The sequence below is a fragment of the Hemicordylus capensis genome, chromosome 1 (genome assembly GCF_027244095.1).
Source record: "Hemicordylus capensis ecotype Gifberg chromosome 1, rHemCap1.1.pri, whole genome shotgun sequence".
In the NCBI taxonomy this organism is placed as follows: Eukaryota; Metazoa; Chordata; class Lepidosauria; order Squamata; family Cordylidae; genus Hemicordylus; species Hemicordylus capensis.
This window is the reverse complement of record NC_069657.1, coordinates 363,464,859-363,485,391: the sequence shown is the minus strand read 5'-3', so window position 1 is coordinate 363,485,391 and position 20,533 is coordinate 363,464,859. Positions and strand designations below refer to the sequence as shown.

The following is a 20,533-nucleotide window of genomic DNA, read 5'->3' as shown; positions in this document are numbered from 1 at the left end:
TTATAGTCCAACAATAGCTGGAGAGACTCAGGTTGCCCCCGCCCACTGGCTTAATGTGATCCCAGAAGTGCAGTAAAGTGTACATTGATGGCATGTGAGCTGAGTTTTGGTGTCAGTTTTGTGACAGCCTCACAATGTTCAAGTGTTGGGTTTTCAGTGCACAGAGTTTTCCCACTTCATTATTCACCAACACTTGGGAGCCTTTTCATGCTTGCAGTAAACTATCCCTACCACCATGAATAAGAAAGCAAAGAGAGTGAAGAGACCCATTGTGGTGTAGTGGTTAAAGTGTTGGCTCTTGACTGGGGATTCCTAGATGCAACTCCCCACTCAGTCACCAGGGTGATCTTGAGCCAGTCGCTATCTCTCAGCCTAGCTTATCTGTCTTACAGGACTGCTGTAAGGATAAAAGGAGGGATCACCTATTCTACCCAGAGCACCTTGGAAGAAGCGTGAGATAAAAATCAGATTGACAATTTGGATGTGGGCCTGATTCACAGCAGTGCAGATCCCTCCCTAAGCGTTTGAGGAGTTCCCTCATATTTTACTAAACTCCTCCCATCAAACCCAATCAGAGGCATATCTAGGGAAAATAGCACCAAGGGCAAGCAATGAAATTGTGCCCCCTGTCCAAACATCTGACACCCATTTTCAGATAAATTTACCATAATATCACCTGAAAAATATAAGTCAAGCTCCTTAATCTTTTAATATTTCAAAAACTATTTAGCAGTGGATGTAGCCAGACCAAAAAATGCTGGAAAACTACAAATTTCAGCATGCTGGGGCTCATGAAATACCCAAATACTATGTGGAGGTGTACTTGGAAAACTAAACAGAAGTGCCTGCCTAATTCTCTACTATGCATTGTAGCATCACTATTACATAAGTTTTAAAAATAAATGGAAAATTTGACTTTTCCCAGATACTCTGAAAATAATTAAAGGATATTCAGAGTAAACTGTGTCAATGCTTGGAATATATTCTAGTATTTCAGAAAAACAGTTAAAATGAGAGAAAGAGAGCAAGAAACTCCCAGTGGGCCGTAATACTAAGGATTTCACACTGATCCAAAGACAAACTCACCATTAATAGCCATATTATTAAGATATCATATTTAACTCACTTATCACAAGAAGCAAAGTAAGAGCAAATGAATAAAACCCTAGCTCATAAGCTTCAGCTCAGTATTCACAAGCCCTGATTCTCTGTACATAGTGCCAAACTAAATATGTGTACAGTGTCATATTATATTAAATGTATGTATGTATGTATTTATTTATACCTGTAGCCCCTTCAGAGGGCTTCCTAAAGGCCATGGGGGTGGGTCTTCAAAGGTTCCCCCTCCCCCCGCTGGCCTCTAGGGACCATTTGAGCATGTGCGGTGGCCTTTAAAAAAAGATTTTTAAATGGCTGCTTGGGGGGGAAAGGCCACTGCACATGCTCAAATGGCTTCTGTAAGGTCTGGCATGGACTAGGACCTCACAGAGGCCCTTTGAGCATGCGCGGTGGCCATTATGTTTTCAGTGGCCATTTTTTTAAAGTTTAAAAAATTGCACCCCCCTTCAAGTGGTGCCCGGGGCATGTGCCCTGCCTGCCCTACCCTAGATACGCCCCTGAACCCAACAACTGATATCATAAGTTTTTCTCCCCACAAAATTGTCTTTCCTCTCTTCCTCCACCAAAAAAAAAAATTAAGTGAGGAATTGCTCCTCGGGCTTTTGCTCTGTCTGTCTGCACCCCTGCTGATAAACACAAGCAAATAGCAGTGTGGTGACTTCAGCTACATGATGGCAGATCATGGCAGATGGCATGAGGCACACCCTTTTGTGTGGAGCCCTATCTTTCCATTAGTTTTCACCACACCAGTACATGTTCTCTTTTTTTCCACGGTTTGCATTGCTGTGGTGCTGAAATCCTGTGGGAAGATCCTTGCGGACAGAATCTACAGAGTTCTGGGATTCTATTTCCAGGGATCACTCATATCATGCATCTCTGAAGCAGGCTTTGAATGTGTGGGGGAAAACCATATGACTGCTTTATCTCATGCCCAAGCTCAATCCCTACACCATCATCTCATATTTGAGTGCACTTCCAGGGGTCATGTGAATTGTTCCTAAATTCTTCTGGGAAAAGAGGTGGGGAAAATTGGTGATGTATGAAGTTACCATTCTCCTCAGCACCTGCCTGCTTCGCATGAGAGAAGGGGAATTAAAGAGAGTTAAAAGGTAAATGTGCAGGTGAATAGGGACTATACAAGAGGTACTCATGGCTATAGGTTAATAGAATTATATTTCTACTACCCTTTAAAAGCAAACTGAATGTATTTACATTCATACTTCTCTGGGAAACTTTTAAGCATACAGTTGTCCTCAGATGTTCTTAAAAGGCTATGTTTCCCTTGGCGAGCCTCCAAAACAGCAAAGTACCCATATATTAGCTTATGAAATTCAGGGTCTACATATTCATGGCTTTTCAACTCTTCCGTGAATTTGTTACAAGACTGCATTTGTACACCAACAATGTACAATTTGGAGAAAGCCTACTTAGTTGAGTTACAGCTGCCTGCCTTAAAAATCATAATCTTAGCACGTTAGATTCAGGGCTATGGTGTAAGTGCCACTGCTGGTAATTCTTAGAAATAGATTGGACAACAGTATGGAAAAAGAATGTAAGGAGAAACTGATTGGATGGCCTAATAACTTTTTCTTCCACTTCTAACATTTGAGATGGAAGCGGGTTGGTTTTTTGTTTTTTTGTTTTGTTAAAGTATTTCTGAGGACACTCTAGACAGGGAGTGGTGCAGTACAGAAATGTGTGTACTGCCTGAGTCAAAAATATGGAATTGATCCCTGGAAAACCTGATCCTAAAGGCTGCTCAAATTACGAGATATGGCAATCATGGCTCTGCCTCACTTTATAGAACGGTCTGTTACAGACTAACTCTTTTGATCTCTGGGAGGACCAGTGCAGCCATACAAAAATCCGAAGTGCTTTGATTACTATTTAGCTCTAGATAAAATGGCCATTAATTAGTAGTCCAAGCTCCTTGCAGAGTGCAAGTGGTACAGGTGTCCATGCAAGTGCTGAGAAGAAGAAGAAGAAGAAGAAGAGGAGGAGAAGAACTAAAGCCCAGTTGAATGTTCGCAGAAGTATTCATATCTGCTTCCTGGGTGTAAATATTACCCATTTCAGGTATCATGGATGGACATTTAAAGGCTCATCCATAGATGGCCTCTCCCATGCCCCATTTCTATGTGATTATGTTTCATGGGTATTTTTTACTATATATGTTGATTTTTGAGTGGAGACAGACAACAGTCCTGTTGACCCAAGTCCAGAACTGCTGTTTCTGCATGACCAAGAAAACAAATGTTAATTGGTTCTGCTTTCGCAAACAATTCCACCCTTTTTTCTTTACCTTTCTGCTTCTTATGCCTGCCTGGAACTGTCTCCCAGAACACTTAAGTAGTGTCATCTCTCTTACTTTCTTCAAATCTCTTCTCAAAACTCACTTCTTATGCCACAACCTCTTAATCCCATACTGAACTGTAACTAAACCTAAATACATATAACTGACATAAACCCATATTCTTTACCTGCCTGCATCTCCCTCTCTGGTGCCTCTCCTATGTTGAATGAGCCAGCCTAAGGGCGTCCCATGTCTGCCCTGCCAGCAGACCTGTGAGTAACGCCCTGTGTGCGAGACAGCATGTGCATGGGGGCATGGCCTGTGCATGGTGTATTCTGTGTGAGCCATCCTGAGCTCATTTTCAGCCCACGCTTAATGCCTGGCTGCGTTTATTTCCTTTTCTCTCCCTCAGTGGAGGGAGAGGAAGAGAAATAAACTCCCTCACTGGAGGGAGAGGAAGGGAAATAAACACAGCCAGGTAGCAAACGCTGGCTGAAAATGAAATCAGGAGGGTTGGGGCAGGCTGTCCCAAGCCCAGGCCAGCGAGGGGGAGGAAGGGAAATAAATGGTCCAGCCAGCAAACGCTAGCTGGAAATGAGATTGGGAGGGTAGGGGTGGGCCCTCTGGCAAGGCCATGCCGCCTTTGCACATGACGTCCCATGGAATGGGGGTTCTAACAGCCCTTTTCGTTGTTGTACAGGATTCTTTGAACCCATTCACTCATTGGTGGCTCCTGGTTTAGATACTTTGTAAAGCACCACTAATGTGGTTGCTGTCTACATCAGTGTTTCTCAACAGCTGGTCCACAGACTGGTGTCGGTCCCTGAGGCGTTGAGTATCAGTCCATGAGGCATCACTAATAAAAAAATTACCCCTCCCCCCCAAAAAAACACACACACACAAACAATTTTGGGCCAGCTGGGGCCACCTCTGAGAGCACTCCGGAGCTTATTTTTAAGTAGCCCTCACTCCTGGATAACATTCATTTCATTATCCAGCAGCAAAGACTGCCTGCCTAGCAATGAGCTCTGGCGAGCTTGCCTGGGCTACATGGATCCCAGGCCCCACCCCCTTTGTGCAAGACATTATGCACAGAGGGGCAGGGCCTGGGATTCACTGGGCCCAGGTGAGCTCTCCAGAGCTCACTGCTAGGCAGGCAGCCCTCACTGCTGGATAATGTTCATTTCATCTCCTCAAAATGAAGGCTATCCAACAGTGAGGGCTGCCTGGAAATGAGCTCCAAAGAGTTACCGGCAGCAGCCCCCACCGGCCCAAAATTTCAGGGGGGTGCCTGGGTGTGGGGGCAAGGGGGGCAACGCCTTTACCAACTGCTGGTCCAGGAAACTGTGCATGAAGAATGTACCGATCCACGACTCCAAAAATGTTGAGAAACACTGGTCTGCATAATCATAGTAGGCTACATCTGTTTATAAGGAAATGTGTGTCCACTCAGAACGTTTGAATGAAACAGGCATTTTTCAGTGATATGGATCAAAGTGATATGGATGGGCCAGTAGTGTGATAAAAGCTTCAGAAGCCTCATTGATTCAAGCCCTATTCACATGTTATGTTGAGAAGATAGGAAGCTGCTTTATATTGAGTCTGATCATTGGTCCTGTCCTGTCCTCACTAGTTCATTCCTGTCTTCTACACTGATTGGAAGAGGATCTCCAAGGTTTTCAGGGTTTCCCATCCCTACCTGAAGATGCCAGAGATTGAACCTCAGACCTTCTGCATGCAAAGCAGATGATCTACCACTAAGTTATGGCTTCATCCCTGCTATGGTCCAATTCCCCAAGACATACATACAACCTGTGTACAGCATAAAGTTAAAGTCTACCCTCAAGTTGGTGTCGACTCCTGGCAACCACAGAGCCCTGTAGTAGAATTTACCACTGCCATCTCCCAGACAGTATTTCAGCATTTCTTTTCAGCATTTTCCTATATCGCTGCTGCCCGATATAGGTGTTTCCCATATTCTGGGAAACATAACATCGAGGATTCGAACCGGCAACCTCTGGCTTGGTAGTCAAGTCATTTCCCTGCTGCACCATTAGGTTCCAATGTGTATAGCCTACACCCATACAAATCTGTATCCATGGGTAGTTATTCACATGTTATGTTAGGGGACCTGTACCCAGGTTCACTTTTTAAATAAATGCACAAACAGGCATTCACACAAATAAAGTACATTTGTACAGGCATTTGTCTGCACGCACAGTGCAAAGTCTGAAAAGGGCTATAGGGATTTGCCATTGCAAGCCAGACATCCAATGTCTGTGCCCAACACCCATCCATTAGGCCACATTGTAGTTCAGTTTGTTTGCATCTTGTATCCTGACACTCATGCTCCCATTTCCGGCAGAGGTTTATTGGGCCAGCCATCCTTAAGGCTGCATCTGTTTGATTGAGTTTGTTCAACATCATGTGATGTTTAATTTTAACTTTCACTCCAGCCAGCATTTGAATCAGGATTAAATCTTCTGTTTACTTGGCAACTGATAGTTAAATATCCACACCTTTGTTTATTGGATAGGATAGTAGGTTTATGACATGATATGGCATGAGAGCTGCTAGCTGTTTAGCCTGTGTCATTCCTGTCTTTTGAGGCAAAAACAATGCCTGTTCGTACTGGAGGACTTTTAGCCGACTGTGAAGACCTAGTCACAGCAGTTAAGGACTACAGTGTGACAAACAAAAATGTAATTTCATAGCAAGACAGATAATCCTTCTCTTTAACTTTCTTCCAGGCGAGAAAAGTAAATCATTCCACACTGAATTATGGTTCTTAAATAGTGAACCTATTCAAGTAAAGCAAGATTAGAATGAGCCTCTGTAAATGTAACTAAAAGCCATCTACACATTCAAAAATACACATGGTGCAGTTATCCTAGAGACTATGCTGGACTGCAGGTTCAGAATAAAAGTAGGGGAGTTGCATGATTTAATGCTCTCCCTCAGATCAAAATGTATACTCTTCCTCATATTAAAAACTAGCATGTCAGACAGAAAGGTTCTCACATCTAATATAACCTTGCCCTCAACGCACTCATTTTCTATGTGAAGGGAGTTTGACAAGGATGAGTATTCAGTCATGCAATCTGCATTCTGAAATGGTGGGATCTAAGGAAGATTGCTTTACATGCTTTTTTTCTGAGCATGGAGATGGCTTCATGTCAGAGCCAAAGACATTCTACTTGGTTGGTGGTGTTTACATTCATCCTGAATAGGAAGATCCATGAAAATGGATAAGCCAAGGGTATGTGGCATAACTCAGGCCAATGGAAGCAATTCTTCACTGCAAAACTGCTAAAGGTGTCCTCCTCAGTACTATCAGTAAGTAAATGGGAAGGACCCAGGTACCCTGATTGAGAGGTGGTGGGGGAAAGGGTTACCAATACCAATATGGAGGGATACCAATCAACAAAAATGAGAGGACTATTCACAAGGAATCTTCTTTATTGGCCATCCATTTCTTTAAGGAGATTCTAACTTCTACTTCGAGACAGGTAGGCATGGGCATGGTTTCAGCAAATGAAAACAGGAAGTCTTGCTGGACCAGGCCTAAGGCCTATCTAGTTCAGCATTTGGTTTCCCAACCAGATGCCTCTGAGAAGCTCACAAGCAGGAGCTCAAGGCTCCTTGTCATTATCCCCCTGCATATTACCTATATACCTAGCAATGGCATATAGCTGTCAAGACTAATATACCAAGACTAATATAAAGGCAGACGTATTAACTCACTGTTAGTAGGAAGGAACTCTATATGAAGTTTTATTTTATTTTATGATTTTTTAAAAAAAAGCCTAGATATGTATTTTTTATCAATATGTATCCCCCCTTTGCATTATTAAAGTAACCCTTGAGACTACTTACAAAAGTCAGAACACAACACAACTACACAGTAAAACAAAAACCAGAAATTAAAGCAATCTAAATGTGCCGCATAATACTAGGAATTCTTCCTTCAACAGGCTTTCAAGTATTCCAAGTGGTTTTGCTCCTCCTATTTGGCAGGTTATTTCCAAAAGGTGGTGCTGGAGGACTGTTCTGCACCTGGCATTTGAACTCTTAGGGCTCCCCAAGGTACCATTTTGTCCCCCATGGGAACATATTTAACCACATAAAAACACTGGGAGAGGTCATCAGCTCTATCTCTCCTTTACATCAGAGTCAGGTGTCAGCAGAGGACGCCCTGAACAGGTGCTTAGAATCAGTACTGGATTGGACTAGGGCAAATGAACCGAAACTCAAAGCAAAAAAGACAGGTGCTACTAGCGAATGGTCTATCAATTCCGTGTAATGATATTATATGGCAATACATAGTGCCATCGAAGGCACAGCTAACCTACTCCCCACCTCCATCCTCACTCAGCTTGAGAGTAATAACAGTATTTATTTTTAATGAGAGGCAAAGGCATGCATTTTTGTATCCTCTTTTTTTGAATCAGCAACCATGCAATCTGACATTCCCTCTAGCAAAAGCTGCACCAGAGCCTGGTTGGGGTGACTCTTTAGTCAAAGCTTAAGGAATGACAGCTGTATAAATTTCCACAGTGACTGATAGCCTAGGCTTCGGAGTCTAGAGTCGCACCACCTTCATCTGACCTTCACTGTAAAGGCTCAGCATACCTTCTTGAAGATGAAGCTGGTGAGACTCCCCTTGCTTTTGCAAGCTAGTTCCTTAAGATGTGCAAGGGCCATCTGAAAAGAAGAAAACTGAGAAGTCGCAAAGAAAACCTCTACTTCCAGAAGGTGGCAGCAGAACCTATTCCCATTTATTGATAGCTGGGCCTCAAATTTGCCGCAAATTCCTGGCCTCAAATGTGCCCTTTTCAATAAAGATATTGCTGCAGCTGTCCTGGTGCCATAAGAAAGTTCAGTGAATTTCTTTTCCTGTACCACAAGAAGGTGTTATGAGGAGTCATAATTTCCTTATTTGAAAAACAGGAAGCATGCAAATGCTGCCAGGTAGTTTCCAAGAGGAATCTGCTCCCACTATTTTTCCTCAGCTGGTGAGAGCACGAAAGGGGGCAAAATAAAAACCTTGCAGCATCTTTAGGGAGTGAAGTAAGACGTGAGAGAAGTTTGCAGAGTCAGTTCTAGGCTCTTGGCCTTCAAAGTGGCAAATTCTAGCATTAAGCACAGTGTCAGACACACAGAGAGAAATCTCTTGAGCCAACAAGGGCTACAACACACTAGAACTGGAACCAGATGCTCCTGGCAGCCTCCGGGGTGCTTACTAAGTGCCTGGAATCAGCGAGAGTCACTATTGGCAAGAAAACCTTCCTTTCTGGTTTTATCATTGACTGGGGACTGTAGCAATAGTCTGCAAGCTCTTCCTTCTGACCTGGTTACACAAATATTTCTTTTTATTACAAGGAATATTTTCCTTGTATAAGTTTAACAGATGACTTGGAGTTATAAAAAGGTACACAATAAATGGTTTTTCTTATTTTTACCATGAATTTGTGAGATGACAGGTGTGTGTGTGTGCGTGTGTGTGTGTGTGTGTGTGTAGACACACACACATTCATACTTGCTTAAAATATTTTTGTTGTCGTTCATGCCTTATTAGGAGCCAGCTTCCTCTCCCTCTTTTATTTAACATATTAGCATTAAATTGAAGGTTGTTGCATCATTAATAAGGATGATTTATATGTATGCCTGGTTTCTTCAGGGTGAAAGAAGGTTGAAAGCAGGATTGATGGTCAGGTATACACACTCATCCCACTTCTCTCCATAGTAAACAGATGGTTAAAAATTGGGTACTGTTTCATAAACCTGCACAATCAGTTTGACTCGATGCAACAGTTGGAAAATAGGAATATAAGGGAAGCGATTTTTCGATCAAATCCGCATTTTACTCCCTTTAAAACCTTTGTCTGAAGACAGCCCAATTAGCCCAATTGGAGAAATCACCCATTTCACACATGAAAAGTTCAATAGAAAACCTGCACTCTATTTTAACCATCAAACTAAATGCAGCCGACCAGCCATGGAGAGCAGGCTTCCAGGACTTGATATATCTCTTTTTATTGCTAGCTGTCCAAGACTGTCCAATAGCAGCATCTGATTGTGGTACATTGAGAAAATCTCTTGTAAGAGGTGGGACAGATTTGGAAATAATGTTTTTATTAATTTGAAGACTGCCTTTTTGGCTATTTACATGTTAGGACCCACCCATCCTCTATTTTGCAGTAGTGGGTTTTTGTTTTTGTTTTTTCCCCCCTTCAAATAAAATGCTGATGTTTCTTAACGGCTAGCCTTCAAATAATTCTGGTCTCTGACAAAGGGACCAGTTTAGAATTGGCCACCCTATACTTTACCCACTGAAAAATTTTAGTTGATCAAGTCAGTCTTCAATTAAATTTAAAGTCACATGAGCAAGATTCCAGGAGGCACCGATCTGCAGCTGCTGCTGATCTTCCAGCAGCAATCACTGCAGATTAGTAGCAGAAACCCAGAACTTCTAAGCTCTTGAGGTTGTCTCAGGACCACAACCACCATCCCACCCCTGGAAGTGCACACCATTGTTTGAGAATTTAGGACTTAAACCCACAGGTTTTAATGTGACATAACACCTGTTCCAACAAGAGAGATCACAGTGACAATGACAAATATTTATATACTGCTTTTCAACAAATGTTCCCAAAGTGGTATAGATAGACAGACAGACAGACAGACAGATAGATAGATAGATAGATAGATAGATAGATAGATAGATAGATAGATAGATAGATAGAATGGCTCCCTGTCCCCAAAGGGCTCACAACCTAAAAAAGGTTGAAACATAAGCTGAGGACTAGCAACAGAGGGATGCTGTGCTGGGGATGGATAAGGTCAGTTGCTCTCCCCCTGCTAAATAAAAAGAATCACCACTTTTAAAAGATGCCTCTTTGCTCAGTTAGCAAGAGACTTTTCAGTTAGCACTTCACAGACTAAGTATGAAGTAGTGGAGGGAAAGCTCCCGCCCAATAGGCAGCAGGGTGTGATCTGATTGCAGTTCCTCTACTCCATCATAATTAAAAGTGGTGGCTCTCTTATATTTAGCAGGGGGAAAGCAACTGTCCCTATCCAACCCCAGCACAGCATTCTTCCAGTTTGTTAGTGCTATTAGTGTCTACTTTTCATACTTGAGCCCTTTGGGGACAAGGAACCATCTTCTTATTCCTTTTTGGGTGTAAACTGATTTGAGAACTTTAGGGTTGAAAAGCAGTGTATAAAGATCACTATCATCATCATCATCATCATCATCATCCCCGGGGATAGGGTACACCAGGGTGACATCAAGAAAAGTCCCCAAGTGTTAGTGATTGGCAGCATGGGGTCTGTAGAGCCTGTTTCTGCCATTCTATAAACAATAGATAAAATAAAATAAATTCTATAAACAAGGTTGCCTGGGCTGGGAGCAGGAAGAAGAATGAGGCAGAGAGTTAAGATGCACTAGAAGAGCCACAGTGCCTGTTTAAAAAGCAAGGACGAGTGGCCCCTCGTGAGGCCTATCCAGTAAGGCAGAGAAGACAACCTACTGGGCACAATTAGGATCTTCTTTGGCACATATTCTTGTATGAGGCAGGATTTCATGGTCTGCCTCAAAGCAGCAACTCTAGAATGTTTATGCTTCAGGCAAGATGCTCTTCTACAAAACTGCTTAGCATGGCGGTGGAGGGATATAAGGAGGAAAGAAAAACCCCAGATGCTTTCTGCATGTTAAACTGGACTACCCAGTATAGTCATCTTTCCCTCCCTTGCTGAGTGATTTGAGAAGGAAAGACTCCATCCACAGGGAGTAAAAGTGAAACCTGGAAATCTCAAGTATCAATGCCGTATCTTATATGGAATTAGATGACTTCTTTGGCAGAACTACATAGCACCCTTATGTCAACTGAAGGGAGGAGAGACAACAGTGAAGGAGGTGAATCAATGCATGGATGCTCTTTTTTATCTTATTTAAAGAAACACCTATCCAATTAAATTCCAATTTTTCTCTTGGTAGAAATAAATCGCATATATAATATTTTTACTCTCATTTTTTAATAGGACAATATAGTCATCCTGGAAAGGTAGCAGGGAATCCAGTTTGGCAGGGGCAGCAACACCATACACCATATTCAGCTTCTGCTCAAATGATATAGGATCTTTCTTAGAAGCATTGCTATAGGTAACTTTACAGTATTACGAGGTGAAGGAAGTAGTTTCACTTATATTCATGAAACAGACACATGATACTGTTTTGCTTATTTTTAATTTATTCTTCCATTTCTAGAAACAACGTATAATGAACCTGTTCTGATGGGCTCTTACAGTTTGCCCTCATCTAGCAGAGGTTATATCACCTTATATGTTCTCTCACATGATCATACGCATACAAAGAATAATCATCTATGTTATGTAGGTGATGTTTTCTCAGGCATAAAGAGTGATTATGTTTATAGCCAACTTTGATCTCCTTTCAGTGAGTTGGGTGTGGCGTGTTTATTAATGGTGAGGTCATCGGATCCAATTGGTCCCTTTTATCAAATATTTACTCTTCAAATATAGTTATTGTGGCTGAGAAATTCTTTTCAGGGAGCTCTTTTGAAATGGACTTATATTACTGAAAATAAATAAAATAATAAATCGCTTCCATCTGATAGAAACTTTGAACTGGGACCTAATAACTCCATAGCCACATATTCATTCATTCATTCATTCAATTTCTATACTGCCCTTCCAAAAATGGCTCAGGTGGGTTTACACAGAGAAATAATAAATAAATAAGATGGATCTCTGTCACCAAAGGGCTAATAATAATAATAATAATAATAATAAGCGTAAGACAGACACCAGCAACTGTCACTGGAGGTACTGTGCTGGGGGTGGATAGGGCCAGTTACTTTCCCCCTGCTAAATAAGGAGAATCAGCACGGTAAAAGGTGCCTCTTTGCCAAGTTAGCTTTTTAGTCCAGATTGTTTTATAAAATTTCTTGTTGTAGCTTTCTCTCTTAAATTTGTTGTTGTTGTTGTTGTTAAGGAGGCATGTCTCCTTGGTTAGAGACTAGAATATCTGGTTCTTTTAAGATAACCATTAAAAAACACAAAATATTCCATTAAATCAATGTTCCACTGTTGTTGTGGTTTTAACAGGAGTGTGATCTAAAGCAATTATCAGCTGATAGCATTTAGCTTTTGGGGTCTGAACATATATGATGAGCAACCATGCTGAAGTTAAGCAGGTTTGGGTCTAGCCAGTGCCTGGATGGGAACTCGTCTAGGAATCCTATGTATGTTGACTTGAATTCTATGTGGGGGAAAGGCCGGATATAAATAAATGAGCTCCATGCAGTGAAAAGGTGCACCACAGAGCTGATCAAACTTCTGTTAAAGGCATGGGAGCATGTTGGGCCAGTTTTTTCCTGGTAAGTTGACAAACAGTTGAGAGTCATACGCTGCGATTCTATACACACTTACCTGAGAGTTAGTGCTATTGAATGCAGTGGGACTTACTTCCAAGTAGATATTTCATTCCTAGTCACTTTCTTCATTTTCAGATTTATCCGTATTGATGAAGCTGTGCAAGTAGTGTGTAACACTAATTATTTAGTGGTAAAGAACAGTGGCAGATTAACGCATTGGCAAAGTAGGCACTTGTCTATGGCGGCAAATTTTGAGGAGTGGCAAATTTGCCTATGCATTAATCCTTAACTTGCACTTGTGGGGGGAAACTGGGAAAAAGTGAAATCTGCTTTCAAAATCTTTTAAAACTGCTGTTGCGCAGTGGTGGTGTGGTGGAGATGGTGGCAAGAGCTCCTTCCAAATAATTACAGGTTAGGCCATTTTTGGCCCATTTTGTTGCCAGATTGGCCCAAAAATGGCCTGACCTCTCATTTGGGAGACAGGTGGACCTGTGGGAGGAGCTCTCACCACCATCTCCATGGCTGCCACCATCCTACCACACGCATGAAGATGGTCCAACCCATCATGATTTGGGAGGCAGGCAGGCCCACTAGGAGCTCTCACCACCACCGCACAGTGGTGGCTTTAAAAGGTATTAAAAGCCCCCCTCCCCCCCAAGCCCTTTACTTATGGAACCCTTGCTGGGGTGGCAAATCTTTGGTCGCCTACGGGCAGCAAAAAGCTTAATCCGCCCATGGTAAAGAAATTGGGACTCCAGCCCAGGATAAAAATAAACACTAGTTTTGTTGAGTTTTCTGGGGACACATCTGGAAGTTCCTCTGAGTTTATTTAGTGACTAAGCACAACTAAATGTTTTGATAGCAAAATTATCAAAAATTCTCACCCAACCCCCTACAGTGGAGGATGGAACTCCCAGTTAATGTATTAGCAAACAGCATAATTTTCTACTTGCAGAGACTTATCTTCCAGCCATGTATCGTTCCAAATAAGCTTAAAATGTCAGTTACACCAGGAATAATAGTTTGGAATGTAAAACAGAATTGAACAGCTATCTTTGGCCGCTGTAGAATTTAGTAAGTCATCCAAGACTGTCTTCTTGCTTAAAATCAAAAAGATATGGAATCCCTCAATTAAAAAATCAGTTCCACTCTTTCCTAAAACAGACGACAAAGAAGATAAAATAGGCTTAGCTCTCCTAAAAAATTAGATAGAACAGAAATACTAAACCATATGGAGGTTCAAGTGATGTGCTCAAAGAAACTTCCATAAGGTTTGCATATATTTTGTTCTCTCTTATTCTCCCCACTTTCTGTTCATTTGCACTATTTCCTTCATGGGATTCTATGTGTACGGCTCTCTGCTCATATTTGTTTCTCCTATAACATGCATTCACACATGAAGTTTCATGCCACCATTTGTATCAGTGGATGTTTTGTGATTCCGATGTGCTCTCACCAAAGAGTGTTTTATGGCTCACATGATGTCCAGCTAAAAATATCCAGCTTGCAACTATGCATGACAAATGTTAGGGGCATCCATTGTCCCAGACTTCATCCTGATGTAAATGGCCATGGTCACTTTCAGGTTGGTCAAAGAGTATGCAGTTTTCATCTATGGCCTAATATCTTGCAATACTAAGGTATATGTATATAGCTCCCAGAGCACTTATGGCTTGATTATAATACTGCAACTATCCTAAACTGAAGACAGATAACATGAATAGTGGAACCTTAATCCTAAAAATTTGATCTAGTGTGTACACCTGCCACATGTCTGTGACAGTGATGTCACTGTTGCTCTGCTGAAGCAAAGGGAATCTGAATTCAGTTTCCTTCTGGATCAGGTACTATAGATGTTATGCATGTGGTTCATATGGCTGGAATCCCACATCCAGTGCCCAGATTTGTGTAAATAAGTTCTTATTGTTGGATGGGAAAGCATGTACAATACCAAGCAGATGATCACGGCTGTCAGCTTTCTGGGGACAAATCCCTCTTCTCCCTGCAAAGAGGGATCCAGAGTGTGGCCTAAGGGTGCATGATACAGCCACCTTGCTGAAGCTCAGCAGGTCTTCGTGTGGTCAGTGCCTGGGTGGGAGATCCATGTAATCCACTTTTGGAGATTGCTCAGTGGTGGAGCATCTGCTTTGCATACAGAAGGCCCCAGGTTCAATCCCTGGCACCTCGAGGTGAGGCTGAGAAAGATTCCTTCCTGAAACCTTGGAGAGCTACTACCAGTCAGTGTAGACAATACTGAGCTAGATGGAGCAATGGTCTTACATAAGGCAGCTTCCTATGTTCCAATGTGATCAGTGCTGTGAAAGTAGACCTTTCTGACTGTCTAGCTGGTGAACAGAAGTAGAGATATACAAACCTGTGTCTGGATTGGTGTCTTTATGTTTTGTGGTTTTGCACAGTGTATTTGTTGTACAATTATACCCCACCCTAAGTACATATCTGCTAATGAAGGAAGTCTTGGGATCGGGCCTTAAATCTACACATTTGAATTAGAAAAGTGGATCTGTCAGGAACTGTACACAATCCTTCTGTGACTTCAAATGGAATTTTGAGTTGTGGCTAACAGGATAGCACTGCTGGTTACAAAGGAAAGTTTGAGATACATTTAACTTTAACAAGGGTGAAGGTGGGTGGTGGGGATGTCCATAGTGAAATTTATTGTTCACTCTCCATCAAGTTCAGCCAGTATGTTGATTTAAGTTTATTGGAGTTCCAATTAAACCAATAGAAAAACCCTCACAAAATTAAATTGATTCATAGGAACAACATAGGAACATAGGAAACCGCCATATACTGAGTCAGACCATTGGTCTACCTAGCTCAGTATTGTCTTCACAGACTGGCAGTGGCTTCTCCAAGGTTGCAGGCAGGAATCTCTCTCAGCCATCTCTTGGAGAAGCTAGGGAGGGAACTTGAAACCTTCTGCTCTTCCCAGAGCGGCTTCATCCCCTGAGGGGAATATCTTGCAGTGCTCACACATCAAGTCTCCCATTCATATGCAACCAGGGCAGACCCTGCTTAGCTATGGGGACAAGTCATGCTTGCTACCACAAGACCAGCTCTCCTCTCCCAGATTCCTTCTACCTCATATGTCTTTAATAAGAAACAGTACAAAAGCAGAGACAAAAATGAAAACAACGTTTAATATTGTCATAACTGATATCATCATAGGAGAGACAAATACAGGACAGACTAGTGCATTCAACTCTGATAATTTACCATGAGGGCACAAATTTCAACATTGGTCTTATGATCTACCCTTGAATTCTCCTAGCTAGAGAATATTTGAGCCATATTATACATTATCATAAATTTGTGCTTTGCTCATCTTTAAAACATTGACAACAAGCACCAGCTCCAAACGGTTAAGGAGGTTTTGTAACACCTCCTAGTGGACAGTTGCAGTTTGTCTCTTCTGCCAAATGCAACAATATAGATTAGGCTTTATCAGTATTAGCACAAGTCAGGGAGTCACTTTCATATCATGCATATCAGTGAGCAAGCAACTCATGTGGTCTGCCCTGTGGTGCAGATGTGCATTGCACTCATATGCTATTGCTCAGTAGGGGGCTGCACTATGGATGTGGCTGAATTGGATGACCTTTTATCACAGCATTTATGATCTAAGTATCTTCCTGCCAGAGCTGAAATGTAGACACTAAGGCTGACTTCAAAGCTACAGAATAACCACAGTAACTGCAGTATGTCCGGACATGTGAAACTGTAGTTACAGGCCAAAATCTAACTCCGGTTTGCCTCTTCAAATTCCAATTGGAACTTCGATCATCTCTAAGTTTCACCGCTGACAACTGGGGTTTTGCTGCTGAAGCGTTATACCCAAATGCTGACTCAGCTATAACCCTGGTTTTGTGCCTATTCCAAACTCCGAGCGTAAAGGTGGCAGGGATGTGCCTCGGCGGCCAGGAGCAGGGAAGGGCTCCCCTCTCCTTCAACTGGAGTTTGGCTGGCCACAGTTTGGTGAATGCCTGCAGCACGATTTAGAGTTAAGAATTGAAACCTTGGCCATGCTTAACTCCAGTTAACTTGTATATCTGAACTGGGCCAAAGGCTGTCCCGACAATCAATCCTGGGGTGGGGAGAGGGTGGGGGGAGGCAGAGACAAACCTACCTTCCCCCCAGGTGATCCATGTTCGTTGGTGGGATGCGTGGATCGTGTGCCCACATGATCCACGCTGCTCCAAGCAGCATGGATCTCTAGAGGCTGGGACAATGTGCCTCAGCCTCCAGATATCCCACAATGCACCAAGCAATGAGCACAGTGCATTGGGGGAATCCTCCCATGAGTCGGGCACTCTAGATGCCTGACTCTGTGTGTGCTCGGGCTGTGTATGACCACACATGCCCTTAAGCCTGGCTAAAGGCTGGGGTAAAACGTTGGGCTCCCCACAAGGGCAGCGCCGGGATTGGCTTCAATCCCAGTGCTCCACACAATCAGCCCAACCCAGGCTGGGCTGCCCTAGCTTGGGTGGGGCTGCTCATGAGCAGGGGCGTAACTACCATTAGGCAAGGGGAGGCGGCTGCCTGGGGGTCCCCACACCTCAAGGGGCCCCCCAGAGGCAAGTCACATGTGAAGTGAGTGTGTGTGTATCAGCGAGGGGCCCATTTTAAAATTTTGTCTCTGGGCCCACTCCAGCCTCGTTACGCCCCTGCTCGTGAGAACAGCTTTACAGTCTTTGAGGCTGTTCACACGAGCAGAGCTGCCTTGGCCCCAAGTCCGGGAATTTACCCCAGGCTTTAATCTGGGATTAAGGGCACGCACACTCTTAATCCCAGGTTCAGGATCGGGAACCTCAGGCAGTCGGCACACACCGAGCCAGGTAGGAAGAGCACCCAGCTGAGGGAGGATCCCTCAATGCACCGCACTCCTGGGGCAGTGCCCTGAGGGCTACCAAAGGACTTCCCCCTCTGGCTCCCTGCTCTGACACTCGCCACGGCACCACTTGAGTGGCAGAGCAAACAGGGGAGGGAGATGATGGGTTGGGAGGCAGGCGTCTGCCTGCCTTCCTGCCAGCCCCCACCCACAGCAAATTGGGTAGTGTATATGACCTCTTTGTCTGCTCCTCAGCAGCCCAGAGCTGAGAGCCCTTAACCAAATTATGCCAGTGGTGCTACCTAAATGTTGCCTATTTTTGGCATCAAAGTGAAACTCATTTGGTACCATCCAACTGCTTTGAGGTATGCTCAGTTTCAAGAACTATACTAACATTTTCTCAGGCAGGGTGAATTTTTTTTTAAAAAAACAACCTATTTGGGTGTGCAGGTGGGTGGAGTACCTAATATATTGTGTTTTATTATTTCCATATTTTTTCTTCTCCATCCTTGAAATATCTATATATATAATTCTCTAAGGCATACCTGGTAATCCTAAACATGGCAGCTCTTGCGATATTTCGCAAGCAGAAGCACCTGATTGAGCAATGGGGATTCTATATGCAGATAGGAATGAGGAGCCTGTGATGGTTAAGTCAGTTGGAATGCAACTGTTACTGGTGGGAAGATGTTCTTGATTGTAGAGGGGAGGAAGATAGATAGATAGATAGATAGATAGATAGATAGATAGATAGATAGATAGATAGATAGATAGATAGATAGATATGAATATGACAGTGGGCATGGATCTGCGAAGAGAGGAGTCGTGAGGGAGGAAAGAGCCCCTTCAGGCGAAGGAAGCTGCCGTTGTGTGAATTAGATGAGGAAACAAGATGAACAAGATCTGTTAACTCAGGAAGGAAAGGAGGGGGGGGGGAGAGAGAGAGAGAGAGAGAGAAGAGAGAGAGAGAAGGGAGGAGAAGAAAGACAGAGGAGAAAGAGAGAGAAAGAAGTGGGGAGAGAGAGAGAAGGAAAGGCAAGGGACAGGCCTGAGCTTGTCAGCAGCCTGAGGGGGATGAGTGGCCATGGCTGTGCCTATTGGCAGAAAGGAAGGGCCCAGTGAACCACTGCTGCTGTTTGGAGCTACCGAGGCCATTGGCAGAGGGAGGCAGGCAGGCAAGAGACATGCACCGGCCTGTCAGCAGATTCAGGGGAATGAGCGGCCATGGCAATGGTGGCAGTGAGGAAGGGCCCAGTCAACCACTGCTGCTGCTGCTCCTGTGGGGAGGAGCAGGAGCAGGGTGAAGGTGAGGGTGAGGAGGTCTCTGGGGATAGGGAGCTAGCTTGGCCAATAGGTGTTATCAATGCTGCAGCAAGAGGGGTGAGGGGGATAGAGTAAAGGGGTGGAGGGGTGGCCAAGAGGCTTGAGGGGGTTGGAAGCAACAGGATGGAGGAGGAGCTGCAGGAGTGTGGCTGAGGTAAGGGTGTAGAGATCTCTGAGGTGAGGGGGGCTGTGGAATGGAGTGAGGGGAGCAATCAAGTACTAGCGCATAGATGTTCTGCACGGGTTAAGCTAGTTTGTATTATATCATCACTGAGGTTATATTATTCACACACACATAGAGATCTTCAATATGTGAACAGCATTTCTCACCTAGCTCAGAAATGTATAGTTCTCGTAGGAACAATAGTGCTATGAATGCTTACTTGCAAAGAAGTCCCATTTCCCTCAGTGAGAGTTGATGCATCTTCTAACAAAGATGCCTAATTCACATGGGTTGCCCATGTAAATTAGGAGTGTAAATGGTATGAAAAAAGATTATAGCAGCAATTATAAGGATTATAGTAAGGATTCCGCCAGAGAAAGAAACAAGGCAGATGCTTCGTGACATATTCATAAAGTATTATGAAATGCATTCCATAAAACCAGATAATTTATTATGCAGTTGTTAAGTGTATGTTTGAATTTAATTCCTTTTGTTTTTGTCTAAAATATTTTTTTTAAACTATGCATGGAGAACAAACTGAAATTCTAACAAAACTGCATCCATACTAACAATCTTGAGTCCATTATTCAGATAGATGTCTTTTAAAACTTTCTTTTGATCTTTGGAAGGGTATTTCTGTTTTAATTTGCTTTTAAAATGGTATAATCTCCTGGATGATTTTTTATTCCCAATTCAGGTTCTGCATGCAACGGTTCAGGATTGAGTGAAATTGTGGGGACTGGCCCTCTGTTCGTTCTCTTGCAGTGCTTACTGTTTGCATTGCAAGTTTTCTGTGAACAGGTTTTTGTAAAGGGAGAGGGAGTAATTGCTAGAAGGGAATCCTCATGGATAGGTGCCTGTCTAACTCTAAACTAAAAATGATCCTTCTCGGTGCTTAATCACATTTTTTTATTTTTTATTTTTTGCAGTTCATGGTGATTCAGGTGTGTGGCAAATAGGAGATCTGAATTGTTCACTATGAGCAGAAGCCTCATAGTTAAGAAACTTTAACCACCCCATTTGGAAGGCTCACAGCAGGAAACAAAATGGTGGCCGCTTTTTCTAGTGAATTATTCAGATGATCATTTTGCCATGAACATAGACTACCATGAGAAAGGTAGGGAGAAGTGACCAGCCACTTGCAGAACACTGGTATAAATGACTTCTCCATTAGAAATCAGTTTAGTCCATTGATTTCTAATGGGCCAGACCTGCTCAACTTCAGCCCTCCTGCAGATGTTGGCCTACAACTCCCATAATCCTGGCTATTGGCAACTGTGGCTAGGGTTATGGGAGCTGTAGTCCAAAAACCGCTGGGGGGAGGGGCTAAGTTGAGCAAGCCTGGACAAAAGTGACATAAATCCTTCTCATTTCTAGGGTTAGATCTT

The 20,533-nt window shown here is 43.1% G+C and overlaps 1 protein-coding gene across 13 annotated transcripts in view; it reads left to right on the top strand.

The window, feature by feature from the left end:
• RGS17 (regulator of G protein signaling 17) overlaps positions 1-20,533 on the top strand; it is a 126,574-nt gene that overhangs the window by 90,332 nt on the left and 15,709 nt on the right. The window contains exon 1 of one of the 13 annotated variants that reach the window (XM_053293239.1): positions 434-452. The exons of the other annotated variants lie outside the window; for them this stretch is intronic. The gene's annotated coding sequence lies outside the window, so the exon portion shown is untranslated. Of the gene's footprint in view, positions 1-433; positions 453-20,533 lie in introns of those variants that run through there. 13 annotated transcript variants of the gene reach the window in all.